Here is a 10,240-nt window from a genome sequence, read left to right on the forward strand (position 1 = left end):
TATTCTTTTGGCAATGGAGAGTCTAGGTACGAGCAGTGGGGCTCTTCCTTCTGGGGGGTCTGGTTTTCCAGTTGGTATGTCACTTTCCTAGATACTGGGCATATAGCTCAAAGCCCACAGTCTGGCCCAAGACAGAGTCCTGCTTTTAAGATGGAGCTTGTTCTGTCTGCTTCCTCCTTCAGAATATTTCCACGTATCATGAAATCTAGTTGCCTGAAGGAAGAAAATATCATGTTCAGGTGAGCTGTTTTCTCAGGATTTCTTTTCTTTTCCTCTTGTGCAGCGAACATGTACACACTAAAATCTTCTAAAAGGAAAGATCGGTGTCTATTTTAATGTTTAACTACCAGGGGGCTATAAATTATAAGGTCTACAGAAGAGAAAAAACATTTTTGGGCTAGGATTTACTTTTCTAGCAATCTTGAATTGACAGGATATCTGCCTCATTTCCCCTCCCAGGAGCCAGTGGATCATGATAGTAAGATATGAATAGTAAGATATAAATATAAATACTTGAGATGAATGAGTTTTAAATTTTAGAACAGGAAGAAATATGAAAAAATCATATAATGCAAAAAACTCATTTTATTGGCTTAAGAAACTGAGGTCCAGTCCAGAGACATCTATTTGCCCCAAATCACATATTGCATCAAGAATAGAAATAGGCCTTTCTGCAGGGGAGGAATGGAGACGCAGATGTGCGTCAAGTCTTCATATCAAGATTTGAATGACCTCATCAAGTAACTGGAGGGTCATAAATATTAGCCTGATTCCAGTGTTATAGAGCATGGTATGGTGAATTCTCTAAAGATACGTAAAATTTCTTTTTACACATCTATTGCTCCAGGGACAAATTTATTGATTACCTGCACCATGAAATATCATTTCTGTAATAGAAGTTTAAGTTTATATTTAAAAAATTATCAAACTATGCTGAATTAAATGTAATCTTAAAATAGTCAAGAGGTCAGTATTTTTGTGTAAGCTTTCTCTTTCCTAGAAATTTTACTGTAGTATGTAGAAATAATAAATGCTAGAATCATCCTGTTGTAAGTTTCACGTTTATAAAAGAAAGCAGCATGACTGATTGTATCAAAATAGTTGGTGGCACCAGAGTGGTCACAAAGAGTCGGACACGATGTGGCCGTTAAACAAGACAATATTCAATAGGTTATAAAGCGCCATCTCGTGGTCATCTGGAGAATTTAGCATTCAGGACCAAGCTGTCCAACCAGATCTGTCCCCTGCGTGCGGCTCCCTCTTTCCTATTCTCGCAGCAAACTGTAGAGCAGCGCGGATTCCCGTCCTGTCCTTTCGGCATAAGCAAGTTCATCTCAAGAAAGGCCCCTAGGATTTGTATATAACTTTTACTTAATTCATAGTAGCAACTATTTGTTTCCCAGAAACAAGACTCTCTCCTGCAAACCTTGAAGTCTGGCTCATTTTATTTTGCATTTGAGAATAAATGGCTATTTTCCACAAGAGGATTTATTCCACTTTTTTTTTCCCCCAATTCAAAGATATTGTTAAACATCAGCACTAAGAAACTGGTCTAGTAAATATTAGTTGAAATGACCCTTTAGATGTGCACTGTTTTATGACTGGGCCCATAAAATACACAGATTTCTGGATGTAAATCTATGTTTCTGGCTTATGATACCTTATTAAAAATAGGCAAAACTTCCTCAGTTATTAAAATCACAGTGAAATGTGAATAAAATTAAATTCTCTAGATGACCACTAGATGGTGCTATATAACCTATTGAATATCTTGTAACCACCCGCCCCCGCCCCCCACCTTTCATGGACTGCAGCACTCCAGGCCTCCCTGTCCCTCACCATCTCCCAGAGTTTGCCCAAGTTCATTTCCACTGAATCGGTGATGCCATCCAATCATCTTATCCTCTGTTGCCCTCTTCTGCCTTCAATCTTTCCCAGCATCGGGATCTTTTCCAATCAGTGGGCTCTTCGCATCAGGTGGCCAAAGTATTGGAGCTTCAGCTTCAGCATCAGTCTTTCCAATGAATACTCAGGGTTGATGTCCTTTAGGATTGACTGGATTGATCTGGATTGATTTAGGATTGATCTCCTTGCTGTCCAAGGGACTCTCAAGAGTCTTCTCCGGCACCACAGTTCTAATACCATCTACCATCTTGTTTTTACTGCCCTCTGTTTCAGGCTCGTTCCAGATGACTTTTTAATGATTGCAGGTCCAATTTGAATTAATATTTATTAATGATGCATATAGATAGTGATCAAATAGTATTGCTATTAGTTGAATGATCTGGGACCAGTCAGTTAGCCTCCTTGTGCCTCAGTTTCCTCATCTATGAAATGAGCAGAAGACTCCTTGCTCATGTAGGACCCCACGACATGGCCTCTTGGCCTTGGCAGAATACACCAAGGATGAGCCTGTGTCCTAAAAGCAGTGACTCTGAATCTTTCTCTGTGCTTTTTTCAAAACAGAATTGGGAAAGCCAGCCAGGGCTTCCCTGAAGTGGGAGGATCACAATGTGGGATGCAGGTGCCAGGGAAGAAGGGCAGGAGCTGGCCTGAAGTAGGAAAAACTGACATTGAAGAACCAGAGACACAGAGATAAGAGGCCGAGAGAGTCCTGCAGTGTCCACGTCCCAAGAGTTAATGAGTCCAGTTGTTTTCTTACATTTGGCAACAGGATGTCCCTCCAATAAATACTCTTTTTTTGCCCCAGCTAGTTTGACTTGGGTAATCATCACTTTAACCAAAAGAATTCTTACTAATCAAGGGACTCACTCATTCTGTTCATTCAAAAATATAGCCAAGCAGTTTAAGTCTTTACCCATAATCCCTTCAAGTTTAACTCCCTTCGTATTTAATACCAGAAGAGGAAAAAGCACAAAGACAGCAAAAGACAAAATACGGGGAAACAGTTTCAAGCTTGTGACTCATTAGAAGTAAGTTGAACCTTGAAAGGAAGTGCTTCCCTCAGAGATGCTAAGCGCTTTATAAATGGTTGTTACTTCTTACAACCATCACTTCAGTTCAAAAAATCTGGATGGCTCAGCCTTCCTAAACATTCTCCTGCTGGGCAGTTCATTATTTTTTTGGATAGTAAGTAAGTGGCATAACTTTATTCTGGTCCTGATTCTACTCTTTAAAACTAATGGGATAATCATGTATTTCCCAGTACTTGTATTCTCAGAAACTCGACTAAAGGAAACGGCAGAAGATAGTACAGTTCTAGTGCAGAATCTCAAGGCAATAAACCAGTGTAGATCTTGACCTCTCTTTCTCTCTCGCTCTCCCTTTTTCTCCTGCTCTCTCTGTTTCAGTAGAAACATGTAGAATCTTGAGTTCTGTTATGCCATGTGCTGCCTATGAAAGCAGAATCCTAAAATGAGCACACTGCTGGGGGATAGGGACATAGAGAATCTGGCGACCCCTCTATTGTTTCAGGGCTCTTTTAGACCCAGCAGGAACACACTCTAAATTAACCTGGAGCAGTAGAGAATCACTCCTCTCCTGATTAGTATGCAGGTCAAATACAGCTGTCTGATGTGGGGAGGAGCTGTATAAAACATAAAAAATAAAAACATGCTTTATAGTCTTTTATGACTATAAAAAAATTCATTTTCTTTCATCCTCTACATCATTGCAATAAAGAGCATTATGGGAACAGAATGATTTTTTTTAAAATCTCAATAAATCATTACTCTTCCCCCATAATAGCAGTGTCATCTCTTCCAAACCTTCCCACCTTCTTTCTTGTTGAAAGTGGCCCAACAGTTTCCAGCTCTCTAAGATCACAGTATTATTTAGAATATCTGTGAAATGTCACTTCTCTCCACCCAAGGTCGTTAATTCAGCCAATACACATTTGTCCCTTTGGAATTCATTACTTTTCCTCCATTTCTGTAACTGTTTTTCCCAATGCAAACAGCCAACTCATTTGAAAAGTCCCTGATGCTGGGAAAGATTGAAGGCAGAAGGAGAAGAGGGCATCAGAGGATGAGATGGTTGGATGGCATCACCAATGCAATGGACATGAACTTGAGCCAACTTCGGGAGATGGTGAGGGACAGGGAGGCCTGGTGTGCTGCATTCCATGGGGTCGCAAAGAGTTGGACACGACTGGGTGACTGAACAACAACTTAACTATTTTCCTAAACCGGATTCCAATCATTTCAGATTGGATTAGACAAATCCGTGTTTTACTCTGTCTTCCTTGGATTTGTCCTTTCTGACCATGGGCAACCTCTCTCTCCTCTCTCTGCAAGTATCCTTAGTGTGTCTCTGGTGCTTTTTTGATCAAAGCAAAACTCTTTGTTTTGACATCTGAAATCTTCACGGATACTTATTTACTTACACGTTTATTTTTTTTATCTATTCAAACAAGTGAAAACATTTTTGAGTGCTTACGAAGGTCTTTTGTCCTGGGTCCTAGAGCTAGAGAAGTGAAAAAAATGAAAGCTCTACCATCTTGGAGATTCTAGAGTGGGGAAACAGACAGGAAAAAATCAATTAATGTAGAGTATGTTAAGTGGAGATAAGTGCTAGGAAGGTGCAAAAAAGTAAGGTAGAAATTGTTGACCTGGCACAAGCTTGTATAAAGAAATCAGAATATTGCGACATGTCAAAGAAGGTGACATTTGAAAAAAAATGAGAAGAGGTGTGGATGTGCATGAGGCAAATGGCAATCTTAGGGTAGAAAGTTCTTAGCAGAAGGGAAACAATGTTTCAAAAATCTCTAGTCCTGAGTGTGCATGTAGCCTTTGAGCAAAAAGCGAGGGTGTAAGGGTACAACAAGGTGAAGACACTAAGGGAGCCTCCTTGAACCATACGCGAACCAGGGGCTTTGCCCTGGGAAAGCTGGCAAGCTGTTTTAAGGGTTGAGCAGAAGAGCAACGTGTTCTGACTTGAAACTATCACTCTGGTCACCATGTGGACATTACTACATAGGAGAGAGAGGAAGGGTAGACGCAGGGCGACCCTCTCAGGGAAGTGGTTATTTTCCTTTGGACTGTGTGTTAGTCACTCAGTCGTGTCTGACTCTCTTCGACGCTATGGGCTGTAGCCCACCAGGCTCCTCTGTCCATAGGATTCTTTTTTTTTTTCCCCATAGTATTCTCCAGGCAAGAATACTGGAGTGGGTTGCCATTCCCTTCTCCAGGGGATCTTCCCAACCCAGGGATGGTACCCGGGTCTTCTGTATTGCAGGTGGATTCTTTACCATCTGAGCCACCAGGGAAGACCTTGGACTGTGATAGTAGCCGTGAAAGTAGTGAGAAATGAATCTATTTGGAAATTATTTTGTATTCACAGCTGATAAGACTACCTGAATGCTTAAGGAGGTGTGCAGGGAGAAAGAAAGGAGTGAAGAATTTTGAATTAACTAACCAGAAAGTTGGAGTTATTATTAACTGGTACTGGAAAACTACTGAAGATACCCGAGTACTCGTTAACAGAAAGATTCTACATCTTTCACTTCAAACTCTTCGTGACCCCATGGACTGTAGTCCACCAGGCTCCTCTGTCCATGGGATTTTCCAGGCAAGAATACTGGAGTGGATTGCCATTCCGTTCTCCAGGGGATCTCCAACCCAGGGATCCAACACAGGTCTCCTGTGTCTCATTCATTGCAGGCGGATTCTTTACCCACAGAGCCACTGAGGAACCCTTTCCTTGCCTTAGGCTGTAGCCTTCATTTCCTTTGCTTAAATCCCTCTTCTCTTTTGCAATATCCCCATTCAATTGAGAATATTTATGGAGTACTTATAATTTGCAAAACCTTGTTCTAAAAACTGGGAAGGATATAAAATAAGTAAGATGTGGCCCCACATATCCCAAACAATCTATATGAGAAGAATATTACATGCATTTATGACAATAAAGCAACATAATGCAAATGTGCATATTTTTATGGCTAAATAATCATTTATGAGCAAAGAATAGTGAATAGGTACAGAAACAGTGGAAATGTAACTGTGAACAAGACATGGCCCCTGTTCTTTATATGCTAAAAGTTCAATGAAAGTCCAATTAAAAAAAAAAAAAGGAAAGAACGACACAGAATTAAGGCAGAAATAGATCACCGTCAACCAGGGGGATTCAATAAATGGGTCAAACCTGTAATTTTTTTCAAGGCCAGCTTGAATTTTATCCTTCCATGAGATTTTCCCTGACTAAATTACCCTCTGGTAAGTTTCCTTAACACCTACATAAAATCAGCACTCGAATTTTTGCTTAGGTTTATATTTTCTCAAAAGTATCCATTAGTTGTGCTACGGAACATAAACATGAGAGCAAGAACTTCATCTTATTTAGTTTCCTTTAAACTTTATAAACACTAAATATTGTTTAAAAAAATTAGAAAATACACAAATTATTCATAATATAAAAAATCTTATATTACTGTAAAATGCTTTTGGAAGAGGAGTGTGGAAGGGTAGGATAGTCTTCCTGAAAGTCCAGAAAACTTCCTTTTTTGAATATATATATGTGTGTGTGTGTGTGTGTGTGTGTGTGTATTGCATCCCAAATAGGAATACATTAAATGTTGAAAGAATTAGCCAAATGCTTGTCCCCTAATTTTAGCTCGGAGACTTTACATCAGGCAACTGTACTATTATTTCCACATATTCTGTGCAATTGCTGTCAATCATGATGTGTGATTTTCCTTTTATCAGGCAGTGCACGTTACTTTAATTTCCTGTTTAGTATTTTGATTTAAAGCACTATCACTTTGTGATAAAGATTAAAAGAAACAATGTACGGAAACACTATCAAGTTTGAAACATTCTGTAAAGGTAGCTTGTTTTTTTAAACTTTTAAAACCTGCTTTTATGCTAGTTCTGTCCATTCTTGGCAAGATGATTCTGGCCAAAATGGGGACTTTCATATAGAATGGCTGACACTAGTTTGCTGTTTCCCTAACCTTTTTTTCACATTTCAGAGGTATATGTTAATGTGATGTGTGTGTGTTCTTTAAACAAAATACTCGTTAGGTGGTCTCAGAGCCTCAGTGACACTCATAGTATGAAGTTTTCGCCATTTAAAAGTGCTGACGTTGATAAAACACAGTGAAAGAATTCACTGCACAATGCTGTTTTCACTTTGTCAGGCACTCTGTAGTGGCTTAAGCAAGATTTGAAATTGTCATAGTAATGTAAATAGGCATATCATTTTTTCTTAGACTTTTTTATGTGAAAGAAAAAAAGAAAAAGCAAAAAAAAAAACACAAACAGCCAAGGAAAAATCATTCAAGTGAAGAAACTTGATTCACACACATAGTCTAGCTCAAAATCCATAAAATGTAGTGACTGTAATGGATAGTTTCAGGGATTGTTTTTTCACTTGTGTAACAATTTTATATTCTTCATTTCTAAAAGAAATTCAAAAGGCTTTCATATTCTTCATTTCTATAAAAAAAGAAAAATAGTGAATGAAAAACAATTAATATTTACAGTATCATTCAGCTATATGGCAGAGACAAAAATCAACTAATTATAGTTTTCATACATAGCAACAAATAATTGAAAATATACTTGAGAGATATACTGCTTACAATTGAAACAAATATTTTGGAATACCTAAAAATAAAGCCAAAACACAAGTGCAAGATTATAACCACAACACAAAAGAAACATTGTTAAGGAACAGTTAAAATAATTCAAATCAATAGGTAGATTACATTCCCATGCAAAAATACTCTAATATTACAAAGACATGAATTTTCCCAAGTAGATGTATAAAGTTAGATAATCACGGCAGGATTTCCAGAAAGCATGATAAACTAAAGTTCACATGAGAGAAAAAATGGACATAAGGAAAAAGAAAAGATTTAAATGAATAAAAGGGGACATGCCCTATCAGATGTCAATGTGGTCTATGAATTTTTTATAATTAAAGTAGCATATGTCAGCATAGGAATAGATCAATGAAAAGAGTGGGTAATGCAGAAAAGATGCCATTATTATTGGAATATGGAATACTATTTAAAAAAAAAAACCAGTATGATAATTAAGAGCATGCGCTCTGGAGCTAGCATGGCTTGGTTCAAGTCTGAGTCTGACACTAAATTTTCACTTTGGGAAAATTATTTACTGTCACTGAACTTTGATAACCTAATGTATAAAATGGAGAATGTAACAGTACCTACCTATTTTTAGGACTAAATTTTTAAATAATATAAATACTTGAAAAGTTGGGCTGGCTTCCCAGGTGGTTGAGTGGGTAAAGAATCCACCTACAATTCAGGAGACACCAGAGATGAGGGTCTGATCCCCAGGTCAGGAAGATTCCCTGGAGAAGGGAATGGCAACTCACTCTAGTATTCTTGCCGGAAGAATCCCAGGGACAGAGGAGCCTGGCGGGCTACAGTCCATGGGGGCACAAAGAGTCAGACACAACTGAAGCATCCTCACCAGCAATCAAAAGATATCATTTATAATTATAATCATCTCAGTAAGACAAAGAACAGCTACTACTATTAGTTTTAAGCCAGTGGAGAAAGGATAACTGGTTACTTCCTGAAACCACAGTTAAATTACTATAGCACATCGTTCACAAAAATAATTTCCAGATTTATTCAAAGCAGCTAATTTTTAAATTTCTAAAAATTATATTTGCATTAAAACTATGCATGAAAACATATTATAACTTTGTAATGGGAAGACCTTTCTAAGCCAAAGTCTGCTGCTGCTGCCGCTGCTAAGTCGCTTCAGTCGTGTCCGACTCTGTGCGACCCCATAGACGGCAGCCCACCAGGCTCCCCTGTCCCTGGGATTTTCAAGGCAAGAACACTGGAGTGGGTTGCCATTTCCTCCTCCCATGCATGAAAGTGAAAAATGAAAGTGAAGTCGCTCAGTCGTGTCCAACTCGTAGAGACCCATGGACTGCAGCCTACCAGGCTCTTCCGTCCATGGGATTTTTCAGGCAAGAGTACTGGAGTGGGGTGCCATTGCCATCTCTGAAGCCAGTCTATCAGCTATAAATATATTATTGAAAAATGTATATGGGCTTTCCGCACCGCCAAGACAGGAGCTCATACAGCACTGTTCTGGATCTCCATTTTAAATTAAAGGGAAACTTTCACAATGTCCAAAATCCTTGATGTGATGCAAATGAAGGAGAAGGATGTCCTCAAATTTCTTGCCGCAGGAACCCACTTAGGTGGCCCCAACCTTGACTTCCAGATGGAATGGCACATCTGCCAAAGGAGAGCTCATGGCATGTACATCATAGGTATGAAGAGAACCTGGGAGAAACTTCTGTTGGCAGCATGTCATCGGTGCCATTGAAAACCCAACTGATGTCAGTTTCACATTCTCTAGGAATACCGGCCAGTCAGTTGTGCTGGAGTCCAGGGCTGCCGCTGGAGGCACTCCTATTGCTGGCCGCTTTACTTCTGGAAACTTCACTAACCAGATGCAGGCAGCCTTCCGGGGGCCAAGACTTCTGGTGGTTACTGATCCCAGGGCTGACCACTGGCCTCTTACAGAAGCCTCATATATTAACTCGTTTAGCATTGCTCTATGTAACACAGACTCTCCCCTGTGCTGTGTGGACATCACCATTCTGTGCAACAAGGGAGCTCACTCAGTGGGTCTGATGTAGTGGAAGTTCTGCACCTGCGCGGCACCATCTCCTGTGAACACCCACTGAAGGTCACATCTGATCTCTGCATCTCCAAAAATCCTGAAGAGACTGACAAAGAAAAGCAGGAGGCAGCTGAGAAGGCTGTGACCAGGGAGGAATTTCCAGGTGACTGGACCACTCTAACTCCAAAGTTCGCTGCTTCCTAAGCTAAGGTGATGGACTGGCCTGAAGGTATGTAGGTGCTTTCTGTGTCTATTCAGCTGTTCCCCACTCAAGCCTGTCAATGAAGACTGGTCTGCAGCTCCCACTGCTCAGACCACTGAATAGGTAGGAACAACCCCGGAGTAGTCTTAAGTTGTTCTTCAACAAACTCAAAATGGAAATAGGTTGACAGAAAATAAAGTTTCTTTTAAAAAAAGAAAGAAAAAATAAGAAAAATATATCCACATATTAATTAAGAATTTTGTGCAAAACACCACAAAATCAGAGGGCAAAAGACAGTCTGGAGAAAATATTTACAAATAGAATATAGAAAAAGCTGTTCTAAGGTTTCACAGTGAAGCATGGGTTCAGTTCAGTTCAGTTCAGTCACTCAGTCGTGTCCGACTCTTTGCGACCCCATGAATCACAGCATGCCAGGCCTCCCTGTCCATCACCAACTCCC

The 10,240-nt window shown here is 39.6% G+C and overlaps 1 pseudogene; it reads left to right on the forward strand.

The window, feature by feature from the left end:
- The first annotated feature begins 9,074 nt into the window (after positions 1-9,074).
- On the forward strand, positions 9,075-9,924 carry LOC147365690 (small ribosomal subunit protein uS2 pseudogene; annotated as a pseudogene).
- Positions 9,925-10,240: the final 316 nt, after the last annotated feature.

Source organism: Bos grunniens, chromosome 9 (genome assembly GCF_055505025.1).
Source record: "Bos grunniens cultivar Pamir isolate PY7600 chromosome 9, Bosgru_T2T1.0, whole genome shotgun sequence".
Lineage (NCBI taxonomy): Eukaryota > Metazoa > Chordata > Mammalia > Artiodactyla > Bovidae > Bos > Bos grunniens.